Consider the following 13,641-nt stretch of genomic DNA (forward strand, 5'->3'; position numbering starts at 1 on the left):
CGACCACTGAGTGCGATTTTGTGGGCCTCATAAAAGATACGGTACGTCTTATCATCATCGCGAAGAACCGCCATTTGTGGCGTATCTGTTGAATCAGTGCTATAATGCAGCAAACCGTTATTTAACGTAACCGTGCGCGAAAACGCGCCGACAAATTTTTGTCCAAGTTTCAGAACACCTTGCTCCTGAAGCTCGTAGCAGCACTACGCACATACTGTCACCCGCGTATGCGGCGGGGATCAAATCCGTCACTGACGACGTCACCGTCGTGTCATGAGCAGGCTTTCTGCTTTCTTAGCTTAAACTTCACCTTGAAGATATATTCTGCGGAGAAGGGGGGGGCACCTGGTCATCCTCTGCGAGAGGTGAGACGACTGAGTCACAATACGTAGTGAAGCATGATCTGTGTATATCACAAACGGCTTGAGCCAAGCAAGCGCACCCTGAACTCGACAAGTACATTCTTCATCGAAAGCAATTCCTTGTCGTGGACTGGGTAGTCCCTCTCCGCAGATTTAAGCTGGCGATCACCCGATCTCGCCCCTCAGCATCTGCTTGCTACAGCGCACAGCCGATGGCAAAGTCCGAAGCGTCACAGACGACTCTCAAAGGACGATCGGGGTCCGGCGACGCCAGTATTAGTGCATGAAGGAGGCTGTCATTGACTCTGTTGAAAGTCTCTTGATGCTCGGTGTCCCAACACCATTGCTTATCCTTCTTAAGGAGATTTGACAATGGCCGTGCCGTTTTCCGCATAACTTGCGCTATACTTGTGTAAGAAGTTGGCGAGGCCAAGCCACTTGCGCAAGTCCTTTTTGATTCTTTAGAACCGGCCAGTCTACAATGGCCCTGACCTTAGCGGGACCCGCTCGAAGGCCTCGCTTCCCAATGAAGCACCCTAAAAGGGGGAATAAATAAAATACACTTATCAGCATTAGCATACAACTTAATAGCGAGCATGCACTCGAGCACCGCTATGAAATAGACGATATAGTTTTCCACATCTGTCCCTCCGCGCCCCGCTCGACTGCGGACGAAGATGTCGTTGAAGTATATCTGTGCATACGCCCGATGGGGCCTGAGCAACTGAGTCACGAGAAGTGTAAATGTTGCTGGAGCATTTGACAGCCCTTGGATCATCACCAGCCACTCACAGAGCATCACGATCGGAGTAGTCACTGCTGTCAGCGGAATATCACTCGCTCTCATTAGCAATTGGTAATACCCATCGATCGAGTCGAGTGCGCTGTACTTTGTACAGCCAACCATATCTTTGTGGAGAGCATCCTATCTAGGAATCGGCGTCTGTTGCCGAATTGGTGGCAGCATTTAACTTATTATAAGCGTGAGCGATACGCCACTTGCCGTTCGGCTTTTGGACACAAAACGTGGGTGTCAAATGGGGAGACTTGCTCTCACGCACCATTCCTGCATCGTGCTTTGAACGGAAGAAGGCGTTAATGACGTCACACTGCTCCTTAGGCAAGGGCCAATGGCATGTTACGCAGGATTTGGTTCCCGGAACCTGGTCAATCTCATGACGCACATGTTGGTCCAGACTTAGGACCGACGGCGGGTCTTTGGAAACGACATCCTTGAATTCTTTACAAAAAGAAAAATGGATTCGAGCGATCCTTCACAATCGACGACTCCCTTCATTCGTTCTGCACCCTCTTAGTGTCCTGCAGAACATCTTCACCCAGAAGCGACGACGAGTCAATCTCCTCGTACGTTCTTATAATGACTACCTTGATCAAATTGCCTGACTTCAAGGCAGCGCTAAACTCTTCGAAGGTAATTCCGTCCAGCTCAAGAAGAGCATCCACCGTGGGAATAGCCTCGAGGGTGACGTCACCGCCTTCCTGTCCCGTCATACCATTAACGAGGGTTTATAGCTGTACATTATCGTTTTCGGTAGACACACCCTGGGTCAGGGTCGACGCCCAGCGTTTTGCAGCTAACATACGGTCGCCGTTGCAAATTCATCCAGTGGGTAACGTGCCGCTCCACGAGCATCTGAACTGCCTTGTCCAAAAAAGGACCTAGTCCGTCCATCCCACTCTTGGCATGCAGGATTTGCTTCCAATGGTGTTCAGAGCTCAGTGGATTCGGTGCCACTTCACCCACATCACACGCTCCTCGCCCTTGATACCTCGGCCCTTGGCCGATCATGCCACTCTTAGCATGCAGCAATTGCTTCGTAACTGGAGCAGCGCTGAGCGGTTTACGTGCCTCACCACGATCAGCCCGCGAGTCACGCTCGGGACTCTTGTCCAATACACCCTCGGTGTTTGACAACTCGTATACTCTGACATCCAGCACATTGACCGTTCCGATCAAGTGCTCGCGTCAATTGTGCTTCTACGTTTTAGCAATGGTGGGTTTGTGTTCCAACTACGCCATCCTATAGATGAGGTCACTCCTTGAATCTAAGTATAAGAATACGCAGCGTTCCACGCTGTCGAAGTCAAGAAATTGACAACGAATTCCACAGGGGCCCTCGGCATTGTGACACAAGTCCCCGTCGCTAAGCGCACAGTGATGGTGTCACTCAAACGCACTTTTAGCGCCAGCATACAGCTGACTTCCTTCCACGGTGGAGAGTCGAGCATAATTTCTTGACGTACCGAAGTAGATGAGTATATTCCATGGCCTCTTAAAGCCTTTCACGATCGTTTTGACGCCCAGCAAGCCCAGCTTGTACACACGTTCCGTGATCAAGTTTTCAGGGCGCTTTGATGCTAGGCCCTGCTGCCCTCTACCGCTTTGAGACTCAATAGAACTCAGTTTAACCGCAGTAGGGCGCTCCGCGCCTACTGGGTGCTGTCGTTTATCCGCGACAATCCCGACTGGTGAGAAGCGGGACTCGGATCAACGAACCTTGACGAGGGGACAGTCAGTCCAAAGATGACGTGTGTTTTAACAGCCAAAGCACCGTCGGGTGGTTAAACGCTGCTCCACAGCTCGGAGCTCTCCCTCCTCTTTCTCAGCATAGCTGAGATGCATTGGCTCAGGCCCGCTCGGCAGCTCTGAGGGTATGCAGTCCAACCAAGTCATGCCAAATTGAAATTTAATTGGGCAAATAATGCTACATTCGCCGCTTCTTTAAAATAAGATGGATACACACGGAAGACTTTCATTCTGGCCACACCAGTGCGAGAATTCTCCATGATGACGGTCATTGCGACGGCCTCGGGGAGAAAATCGGCTGCCGTCCCGGCAACGAGAGTTCTCAACTCATGAACAAAGTCCTCCAACTTCTTCTTACCCTGTCAGGCAGCGAGGAAATGTGATCGCACGCGATATGCCTAGTTACGTGGCAAGATTGCCCGTAATATCCGCAGATTCAGTTCCGCCCAGGCGGGAAATGCCGTTTCATTGAAGTACCGCACGTCAGTGCCAATTCTTATGCTCGACTCCCGAGCTTGACGATAGCTAGTGCCAAGCGCTGTTGCTCAGTCAGAGGATGGCGGACGCCCTAGCCATCTCGGCCATTCTCACCTAGAGCAAGAGTTATCTCCATCCTTACCATCGACGGTCTTAATGCTTACCATGAGCGGCCTGGGTCGGGAAGAGTCATTCGTCGTCGACGGTGGCGTCATGAAGGCAGTTGACGCTGACATCTTCTCGCTAGGTGCTCGTTTTCATAGCTTGAAAACAACTCTAGGCGAACGCCGATCGCTTCAGGTCTTTGTGAAGCCAAGTGTTGCACGCCCTAAGGGCCAAGCAGAAACTTCAGCTTTTTAAGCCCGTCATGCATATCCTGTGGCAAATAGGAGAACTGTTTCAGCCATACGGAGGATCAGTCTTAACGACTCGGGTCTAGATTGACTACAAGTGCTTCCGTGTGCAGCGGGGCTGCCGTTGCTCTTTGCTTAGAGGAAGCTTACTTAAGGTCACCGACATTCGTTCTATACAAGAACCAGTACGAATGCAACGGATCGCAATCCGCTATATCCAAGTACTAAAAGCTTAACCACGGCAAACAAATACATTGTTCGAAATCGAAACTGTTTTCAATCGCTTTAGTTGCGGCAGAGCCGCCAATATCTAAAACCCTACGTTTTTCAAGTAAGAAAATAGTAATACCAAATTGATATAGCAAGACCTAATTAATATAGTAATATGCATTACTACTGGCAATCCTGCCCCGTGGTGGCTTCTTGTTAAGATGTAGCCACACCGCTGTGTGATTACACTAACTTGTGTAATCCACACCTAAAGACGGTCGTGCAATCTTTTGCGACTCGCCCTTTCTTACATGGGTACGTATAACTCCGCTACAGTATTCACCAATCGAAAAATGAAATCAATTCCGTGTTCACCGCTTCTATCAACCATTTAGTCAACACATTTTGGTGGTCATAAACCCTAGTGGCCTGATCCAAGATAATTCTGTCGATGTACTCCGCCACCCAGTTCTACCGAAGGCGGTATGGTAAATCGCAAAGGGACGATGCCGTTCCATTGACATAAGCCTGGTCGTTGTTTTATTCAAAGATAATACTTTCTTGTTGGATCGTAAACACTTCAGACAAACACCCATCGATTTTGAATGCCGTCGCAAAATGATAAACTTCTTATTCATGCTCTTGATCAGAAAATTTGCAACATATTACCTGCCAAAGAGAGAATATACTTGAAATATGTATTCAAGGGAGTCCTCTAGCTGTATGCACACATTGTTGCGCATAAGACGAATACCGTAAGCGTCTGGTTATCTCTTGAACACGGCACAGAAAATTAAAATTTCTGCTCCTTGTTTGATCATTTGTTGCCATTGTGTGAACGCTGTCTCTTTACCTAAGTGCCATTTTCCGGGTCCCATGCGACCATTATCCAGCATTGGTATCAGCAGCTCCGCTCATCTCTATGCGACAGCTGATACAGCTCACGATCAAGAATAGAACTTGCGACAAGATCGGTCAGAAATCACTTATAAGAAAGCGCTGAGCGAGATATTCTGCCAATTTTTCAGATGAGATAAAACCGATGGGGTATGCCCTACTTGCGCGGCGAGAAGGAAAATATGTTGAACTGGGGCCATAAACTTCCATGAGTTTATCAAATTACGGATTCTTCTCTTTCATTCGAGACTGGTAACAGTTTCAATATACCCAATGAACCACTTATTGCCGCGCGAAGCGAGCCCCCTTTTGCATTGAGAAATACCAGCGGATGGCGAACCACCCGCGGCTAGTTCTCGTAAGCTAAGCCCTAGTCCTATCATTTGTGGCTGCACACCGACTCTCGTGCGTCCGAAGCAAAATCGGTTGAATGATAAATGCGATCTCTGAGCTACACTATCACGCCGTGACTTAAGTCACCGCTAGTGTTCGGATATCCGCGTCATATTATAGGCCAGAAGGAAGCAAACCTAGGTTTAGGGAGAGTTTTTGTCGCTTTTAGCGCTTGAATTCAAGTGGCTCGTAAGAGCAGGTTGGTGATACGGATACGGTAATTTCGCAGAGATGAAGAGACGTATTCGCATTCTGTTCGAGATAGTAAGAGTGATACTCGATTCGTTTATTGCATGATCGTATGCATTTTGATGTGGCGTGATCGAGGCCTAGTCTTTTGGACTGCAGATTTTATCTATGTGGGTAATTCTAACAGTGGCTGTCCTCATCACTACATGATATCAATCGCGTTTTGAATGCCTTCGCCGTCAGCGTGTTGAATTTGACGATTCCAGCCATCAGCCGAAGCGTCTCGCATGAGGAGCACGGCACTCAATGAACTTTAGACACGTTTTGCAATTCAGTCTACATTCTCTGATGCGATTGGTCCTCCCTATCACAAAGACGGAGCAACATCATGGTCCTGTCAAAGGAAACAAAAGCTCGACAGGCCATTTACATATGTAAACATCAGTAAAGCTACTGTTTGCGTTATTAATAGGCAACATCAACGAGCAAAGATAGCACAATCCACACTACAGTCTCTTTGCATAAGACCTTTCTCTACCAAGTTGTTCCCCTGGATCTATCCAACTATCTGTTTAAAGTTGATTGGCGGAAAGCAGGCATATGTTGGCGCCTAACAAATTAATCAAAAATTGGCAAAATCCCGCTATATGGCACGACTTTTGGATCAGAAATTCAACCAGCAGCAAGCCATGCTAAAAACGAGATTAATAAACAGCTTGGCCGTATCTCTAATGATTGTAGTCTCGCCAACAGCAGCGTGATGGGCTGCTGTCCGCAACACCAAAATCGGTAAAGATCTTGCTCAGATAAATCACAAATGTCACAACACCGATGATACCGGATGAATTTGACAAAAAAACTCAAAATTATGAGCTGTAAGCACTCTACCAAAACAAACCTCTTAAAAACCTGACACCTTCGCTTTTGAGGATCGTAACGGTACCTACTTCATGAATCTAACACGTACAGTTGTTGCTCGCACCGAGAACTTTCACGTCAGTCACACCATTTAAGGAAGGAATAGATGTCGAAATAATTTTGCTTATCAGCCTCCGTGCTACGAAGGCTAGTTTGAGCTAGGATGATAGAAGCTCCCTAGTCAAGCTGGAAGCAATGGACATCGGCCAGGTTCCGAAGGTCTCTTCATCGCTGAGTACTATTGCGGTACTCTTAAATTGCATTGTTGTCAGTAACAAATAATTACGCCTACGTGTCATCGTCTATTTGATTGGTATAGAAAGTCAGGCTCTTGCGCAAAGTCGACCAGCAAATTATTCGGGATGAGACGTTGAGCCCCCAAATGCGCCGACAGAATTGAGAGGAATAAAATGGTGTCAAATAAACCTGGGGGGCTTGAAGGTACCGCTTCGCCTTCCATTGAGAGCTATAAATAGCTGACCTCTGACGTAAGGTAGACCAATAAATCCTTAGGGTGAAGTCTATAGCTACGATGATGGTCATGGTATTGTCCATAAATGGTAGCAGCACTTTTACTAACGTTTGATCGAAGCTTTCAAGGCAGTTGGCTGCGGCTGCCAGAGTCGGTAGATTGCACCTAGATTATAATGCCAATGTGAATGGTCAACTTCATGGTCATCGTGATGAGCTGCGAGCCGCACACGCGACAAAAGCGAGATGTGGGAGCTTTGTCAGGACTTTCTGTGTGCTGACCTTGTTAATTTCACACATAGCGTCATATTGACTTTCGCTGTCACACTCGCTGTTGTTATGAAATCGGCTTATTTAACGGACAAAAGCAGCCATATTCGAACGATGTATTTGATGTTTTGTAAGTAAACAATTTACGCTCAATTTGACAAAACACCTTAGCAACGGGACCGCAAGCGTGTATATTTTATATCCAGTGATCTTTAGTACGATCAGTAAGAAAATCAGACCTTTCTTCTGATTCTAGCTCTAATCCATGAGACAAAACTGACAATGGTATATATAGGTATGTGCACCAAGATATGGTACAATTAAAAAAAATACGACAGCCGATGGGAGTGTGGGATCACACTTATTACTTTAAGACGTCGTGCAAAGTTAAACCCTATTTAAGCTTCAAATTAACCCGATTTCTGGTTTCCACTGTGCAGCTACCAATACCTCTTGCGCGACCATAATTCTAACCAGAAGTACTCCTCAGTAATCCCTATATGCAATTAGCGCCCCTGAGAGACCTCGAAGACGGACGTATCCAAAAGAGATGATGAGATCAGTTTCTTACTGAGGCACTTGTTATAACATTTGATGACTTTATCGAACTGAAGTAATCTGGAATCATTTCTCATATGTTATCCTAGTGCTGAACGAAATCTTCTGTCTGGAGTGATGAAGGGGGGGGGTTACATTCCTTAGGATAACCCAGATGTTTCAATGAGTGAAACACATTTCTTGATGCTATCCCGCCGCCCCATACGTAAGGATTTTTCGATCGATATCACAATGTAACTGCATCGCTGAATGAGCATAACACTGAGCATAACACTCAGCGATGCCGTTACATTGTGATATGTATGGAAAATTTCTTTTGCAACCAGAGCTGACCCTTGCCTTTTACTTGCGACTTAATGTCGGCTGTCTTCTCATGGTCTTGCCCAGAAGTCCGCAGCACTAAGCCGCTCGAGCTCGCCTCCACGGGATCAAACAATGAATTTTTCGGTAGTCTACCTTACCCTTTTACTTGAGTTTGTACAAGAAGCCTTCAATTTACAGCTGCAATTATTGCTCATGTTTGTATACCGTCAACAATTGACACTATGATCAAGCGCCATCGATGTGAATCCTCAGTGAATTTTTCACAAGTACGGTTTAAGGCTAAATGGAATGATTGACAAAGCTACAAAGAAAGTGAAGCCAATATTTTTTCATTAACGCTGCTAAACTCCGACATTTCAAATTTATGAAACAACCATACAAGGCAAAATTCGCGTCATGATAACCAAATTATGATTTAGCTGGTGCATGTTCGTATCAAACCCATTCATAACCCTGAAAATGCAGCTTCGTCCGTGAGCTGCTTCCATATATGCAATATAGTATATACTTTCGTATGATTGTGGCCAGCTCACGTCGCATTTATTGCCAGATCTAACAGATTGTCGTGCACTTTGCACAGAGGAATCATTATTTTTGAATGCTGCATCGTCAAACGTACATGAAACGCTTTGCTTTTAATCAGCCTTACCAAAAGCACAGAGAAAGCATTCACACAAGAACAGAGGCTGATTTGGTTCTATTGTAACCAGGGCATCTAGTTACCCTTGCTACTTCAAGAGCTCATATTTTAAAAACAAACTTGAATTCGACTAATACTTAAAAACGGTTACTATTTCTCACAATAGACTATTGCTATTATTTGTCGGCGGTTAGCAGCCCACGTGTACTACGGACTTTTCCTTACAGATTTCCACTATCTTCATGAATACTTTGGTATCGATAGATATAAGTCCACTAGTATCAAATATTTAAAGTGGTCGAGTAGCATCGGAATAGAGCGCATTAAGTATGATACAAGTGTGATAATAATCCAAAAAGTAATGCATTTTCTAAGGTTTGAATCTGATAAAACATATAACATATATATTAGTTATCCATTTAGCTGGTTATGTTTTCTTGAAAATGCATAATTCGCTAACTTGGGTTGTTCGAGTACCTGATAATTAAAGATATTTTAGTTTCGCGACGTATTCGCGACATTTTGAGCTTATTCTGTGTGTGTAACGAGGCAAGGCTGCAGGATTGTGTACTCAACCCTAGCACATTTCGTTTAATGGTACTAAACACAAAACGGTACCATTGTACGTGGTTAACAATGCACTCATATAATAAGCGATGCAGCATCGAAGTTTATAAAGATAACAGAACTTAAAAAAGAAGGGGATGTGGTTCAAGTGGCCTGTAAATCTCACGTTGAATAAAAATAATGTTTCATGCGAGAATAAAACGTATGCGTTGAGTATTAATCGGAAAAAAAACCAATGCTCTATATGTGCTTGTTTAGAAAAAGTGATACAACCAAATAGTTTGGACTCATTAGAATCTCTCGGTTTCATTCTTGGCAAAGGCGCACGAGTCCAAAATTTGTGTGCCCGCTCACACGGAGTTTGAAAGTCAAAGGTTCTTCTGTACAAAGTGCACAAAGCTCGATACATTTGGAAGCACTTGTCGTGAAATTCTGCAAAGACTGTATCCTCTGTTGTGACATGGATGAACAGCACTTGAAAATGAGACAAGACCAGTTAAAATGCTTTAACACATCGTCCGAATATCAAAAGCTGAGCCGTTTAAAAATGTTGCTCTTGATGAGAGAAGTTAATATGACCGAGAATTGAATATGCCCCAAACAAAGCGTTGGCGCGTCACACTAACGATGATTGCACAGTAAAATGATTTTTACGTTGGAAAACTTGAAGTGGCAGATGTCGCGGGTGTTTGCAACACTCGACCACGCAAATCGGAAGCGCTCGATTTTTTGTCTACCCGTCAAGGTAGGTGACAACTGGCGGATAATGTTCAGTTGTTAAGAATTCTTCAATTTTGTCTGATACACACGCGGAGTCACCTTCTTCATGGTAGTTCGATTTGGTGCTACTCGGATCTATATTTTTCGCATCATTTCTTTTCATTTCGATGAAAGGGTGAGCGTCGCAATCAACAGGGAGTATAGCAATCGTTTCGCGAAGGTGGGATAGGGTAGTGAAAATGAACGCTCTACGAGAAGAACCTTAACATTCTCATTCACTTCCATGCAGCCCTGCCGTTAACCCAAATATCGCAACTATGGTAGTGCCAGGGATTATGCCTTGCGTGCCCCCCCCTGGTTGTGACGTACGACAAAAATTTACTCCCACACAAGACCATAAGGTGAATTCCGAGCGGATAAATGTTGAGTCCCAGTTAACGCAGTCGTCCAGCTGGGGATGAACAGAATATGAAGTACTTCATTATTATTGATATCTAGCCCCAACAGGTGCGACTTTTTCAGAAGTAGAGACGACTAACAGCCATGGTTGCCGGCTATTAAAATAAATATCCCGGCTTTGAAAAGCGCTTCGTGCAATTACGTTCGACGAGCGACTGCTGAAAGCTGTAGGCAGTACGGAGGATTCGGACATCTAAAATAAGGAACGACATTTCTTGCGACTTGCTAAGAGGGCACTGATAAAAGTGGCAAAGATCAAGCTTAACATTCAGTTAAATCAAGGATGTTTGTGGCGTTGGTACTTAGTATAGTCCTGGACATACATATGTAATGTGATCTTATTCTGTATCTGGTGTGGCTTGAATATCAAGAGCCATGGTTTTTTTACTGGATGTCGAAAAGATTTGGTACCACACTTCTCTGCTGGTGGATTATTGGCATGGCATAAATCCAACTCTGCTATAAAGCTGAAGCGCATTGGTGTGGGAAACGAAGCTACATAATTTCGGTGCAGGGCATGAAATTTATCAACACTGATAGCAAAATAGTTTCGCTATGGACTCAAGCACAGTCCGGAGGGCAGCAGCGACAGTGAATCAAGGCAAGAGGATGAAATGGAAAAGGGCAATTGTGCATCGTGGACTCAGCATGTATCTCTTCTCGGACGAAATGGATAATGCATGACATGATTATAAGAGAGTATCTCCTGCGGGACGGTAAAGAACAAATGTGATCTGTAGATCCCTGTGTCAAGATCGAGTGGAAGCGGCCGGATTTCAAAATTGCATGTGCAACAGTCGATAGAAAACGTGCGTTTAAAGACTAGGATCAGAAAATCAAAAATATTTTATCTTGTCGCTGTGACGCTACTGCTTATTAAGCACTACTGTGTGATCGGCCGACTGTCTAGAGAGGTAAGCACTGCGGTTAATTGCCGAAATAATTATTCACTTGGAAATGAAGTTACTGGGTAGTATTTGGAGGTTGTAAAACTACCCCCACGATCTCCAAAGGTGCTGTTATGAAGCAAAAACAAATTTGATTGGATGCGCGCACGGAATCGATAGACGGTAACGCCGTTGAAATGGCACAGCTAGCCCCAGAGGAAATTCTGGTCTCTATCATTGCTGTGGATAGATCTGTCATTTACAACTTTCGCGGAGCACTGAGCGGAAGAAGTGGAATCAGTATTCTTCACAATTCAGCGGACCATTTGCTGTCCTCTGTTGGAGGATTACCGCGATGTGATGACATCCACCACGTGTGTTAGCCCAGAAAATGGAGTATGCCACGACATTGATTTGATTCAATCTAATTATTGCACGACGACAGCCCCAATCAAGGTATAACTGAAATGCCACTAGCGCTTTCTTCCGAGCAAGGCACGTAGACAAACTATCACGCTCGACGTCGATTTTCGTTGTTAAACTGACAGGCAAATTGTGCATACATTTAGTAAGCTGAATGCAGCTAATTTATTACACAATCTCCGTTTTCTGATATATGCCGCACAGAATGGTCGGCTGCTCTTTGTTGACTTCGCTAAACAGACGGTTTAAAATCATCCACCGCGAATGAAGGACAGCGAATCCTCTAATTACACTGAATAGTCAGAGTGAAACTCGTTTGAGTTGGCTTTTCATGATACAGCGACAGACTCATACCCCAATGACGTCCGCTCGAATGTTAGCTGCGCAAACCACACCATAGCTATCCAGAAACCTGTATATTTCCCGTATTCATGTATGGCGTAGGAAATTCGGCGTGAACTACCACGGAAAACACTTAAGCACGGTGCTCAAATGTGTGCATCTAAATATGCTGTTCTTTAACATCGATAATTATGTTATTGGTGCCAATGAAAACATTTTTCCGAGTTGCACTACTAAGAAGCAGGGTCTGCAGGCAGATATCGCAAAGAAAAAAATCATTGTAAAGTCATTGCCTTTGTCCCGAATAAGCGTGCTTGGCCTGGTCAACCGCTAGCTCACGTACAGTTCAAAAAGTGCCGACATTATACCTACGTTTCTATTCTTTTAAAAATGGAAGTCAAATGGCGTTGAAATGCAGCTAAAGAGGCAATTTTCAGGGGTGTGCTGAACGCTTCATGTGTGTCCCGACACTGAATCCTTTGAATACGGATTGATTAATCTCATCGCTTGTGACGCGTCAACCTTAGCTGAATTTTTTGAGCTCTGCTTCAAGCAAACGTCAGAACGCATGGGACCGTCATCGTATTCATGTTTTGTCAGCTTTATGCTACAATTCAGAAGCAACTTGCTCATGAGAAAAGTTGATTTTAATATAGTATGTTCTCGTCGAGGTTAGGGTGACCTTGCTTGGGTTAAAGCCAATTTTGTTTTATATAAACCATGCATCCCCCCACACAGCGATATCGTACCCGCATTTCTTTTAGAATGTGGTAGAAACATTATCTTATTTCGTCAATATCAGGTTTGGCTTAAACCAGGATTGCATAACGTGGTGGAAGAAGTGCTTCCACGTCGTCCCAATTTATGTTGGCTCGTGTAACAACGATCTCATCGCCATTTGATAAGCCGAGACGTATAACGAATGTGTCAGACGCAGAATAAGTTACGCTGTGGAAAATTTTGGGATGCAAGGTGTTTGACACTTCAGATGCCACTTCACGCCTACATTACTATGTATTTTACCAAGGCATTGAACTGACTCCCATATCACACAACGCAGTGGTCCTTCACGACGAGGGTTTTAAGTACAGATACGATACAAAGCACATGATAAATTTCGGAACAGCCACCTCAAATGAGATAACATATGCCACTCTGTGTGCGTTATATAGTAGTGTCAAAAACGTATGAGCCGGTAAAAACTATCAATGAGGTAGGTCGTCGCCGCTTGCGGTGGTACCTTTGCCCACCTATGGCAAACCTGCCGGTTTTGGTAGATGAAGTATTTTTTGCTGTATCAAAAGCGTACCTGGTAACAGCAGTATTGGAGAATTTTTAAACCGTTTGATCCTGATGACTCAACTCGCCGGTGACCGGAATAATGTGACCGGTGAGAATGCCGCTAAGCTGTTCCTTAACGATGTGTTTTGTCAGGATGGCTTACCGGTGGCCTTTATGTTGTATATGCATCTGTGGCTTATAGCTTTTTTTCAGCAAACACAATTTAAGCTCATCGGCACCGAATTCGACACGTCAAGTGCTGACGACCCGAGAACATATAATGTGCTAAAATACTCGAAATGCATAATGTTGGGGGTATCTTTTGAGCACACGCGTGGAGAGACCACGGTGC

The sequence above is a fragment of the Plasmopara halstedii genome, assembly GCF_900000015.1.
Source record: "Plasmopara halstedii genome assembly, contig: Scaffold_42, whole genome shotgun sequence".
NCBI classification, from domain to species: domain Eukaryota; phylum Oomycota; class Peronosporomycetes; order Peronosporales; family Peronosporaceae; genus Plasmopara; species Plasmopara halstedii.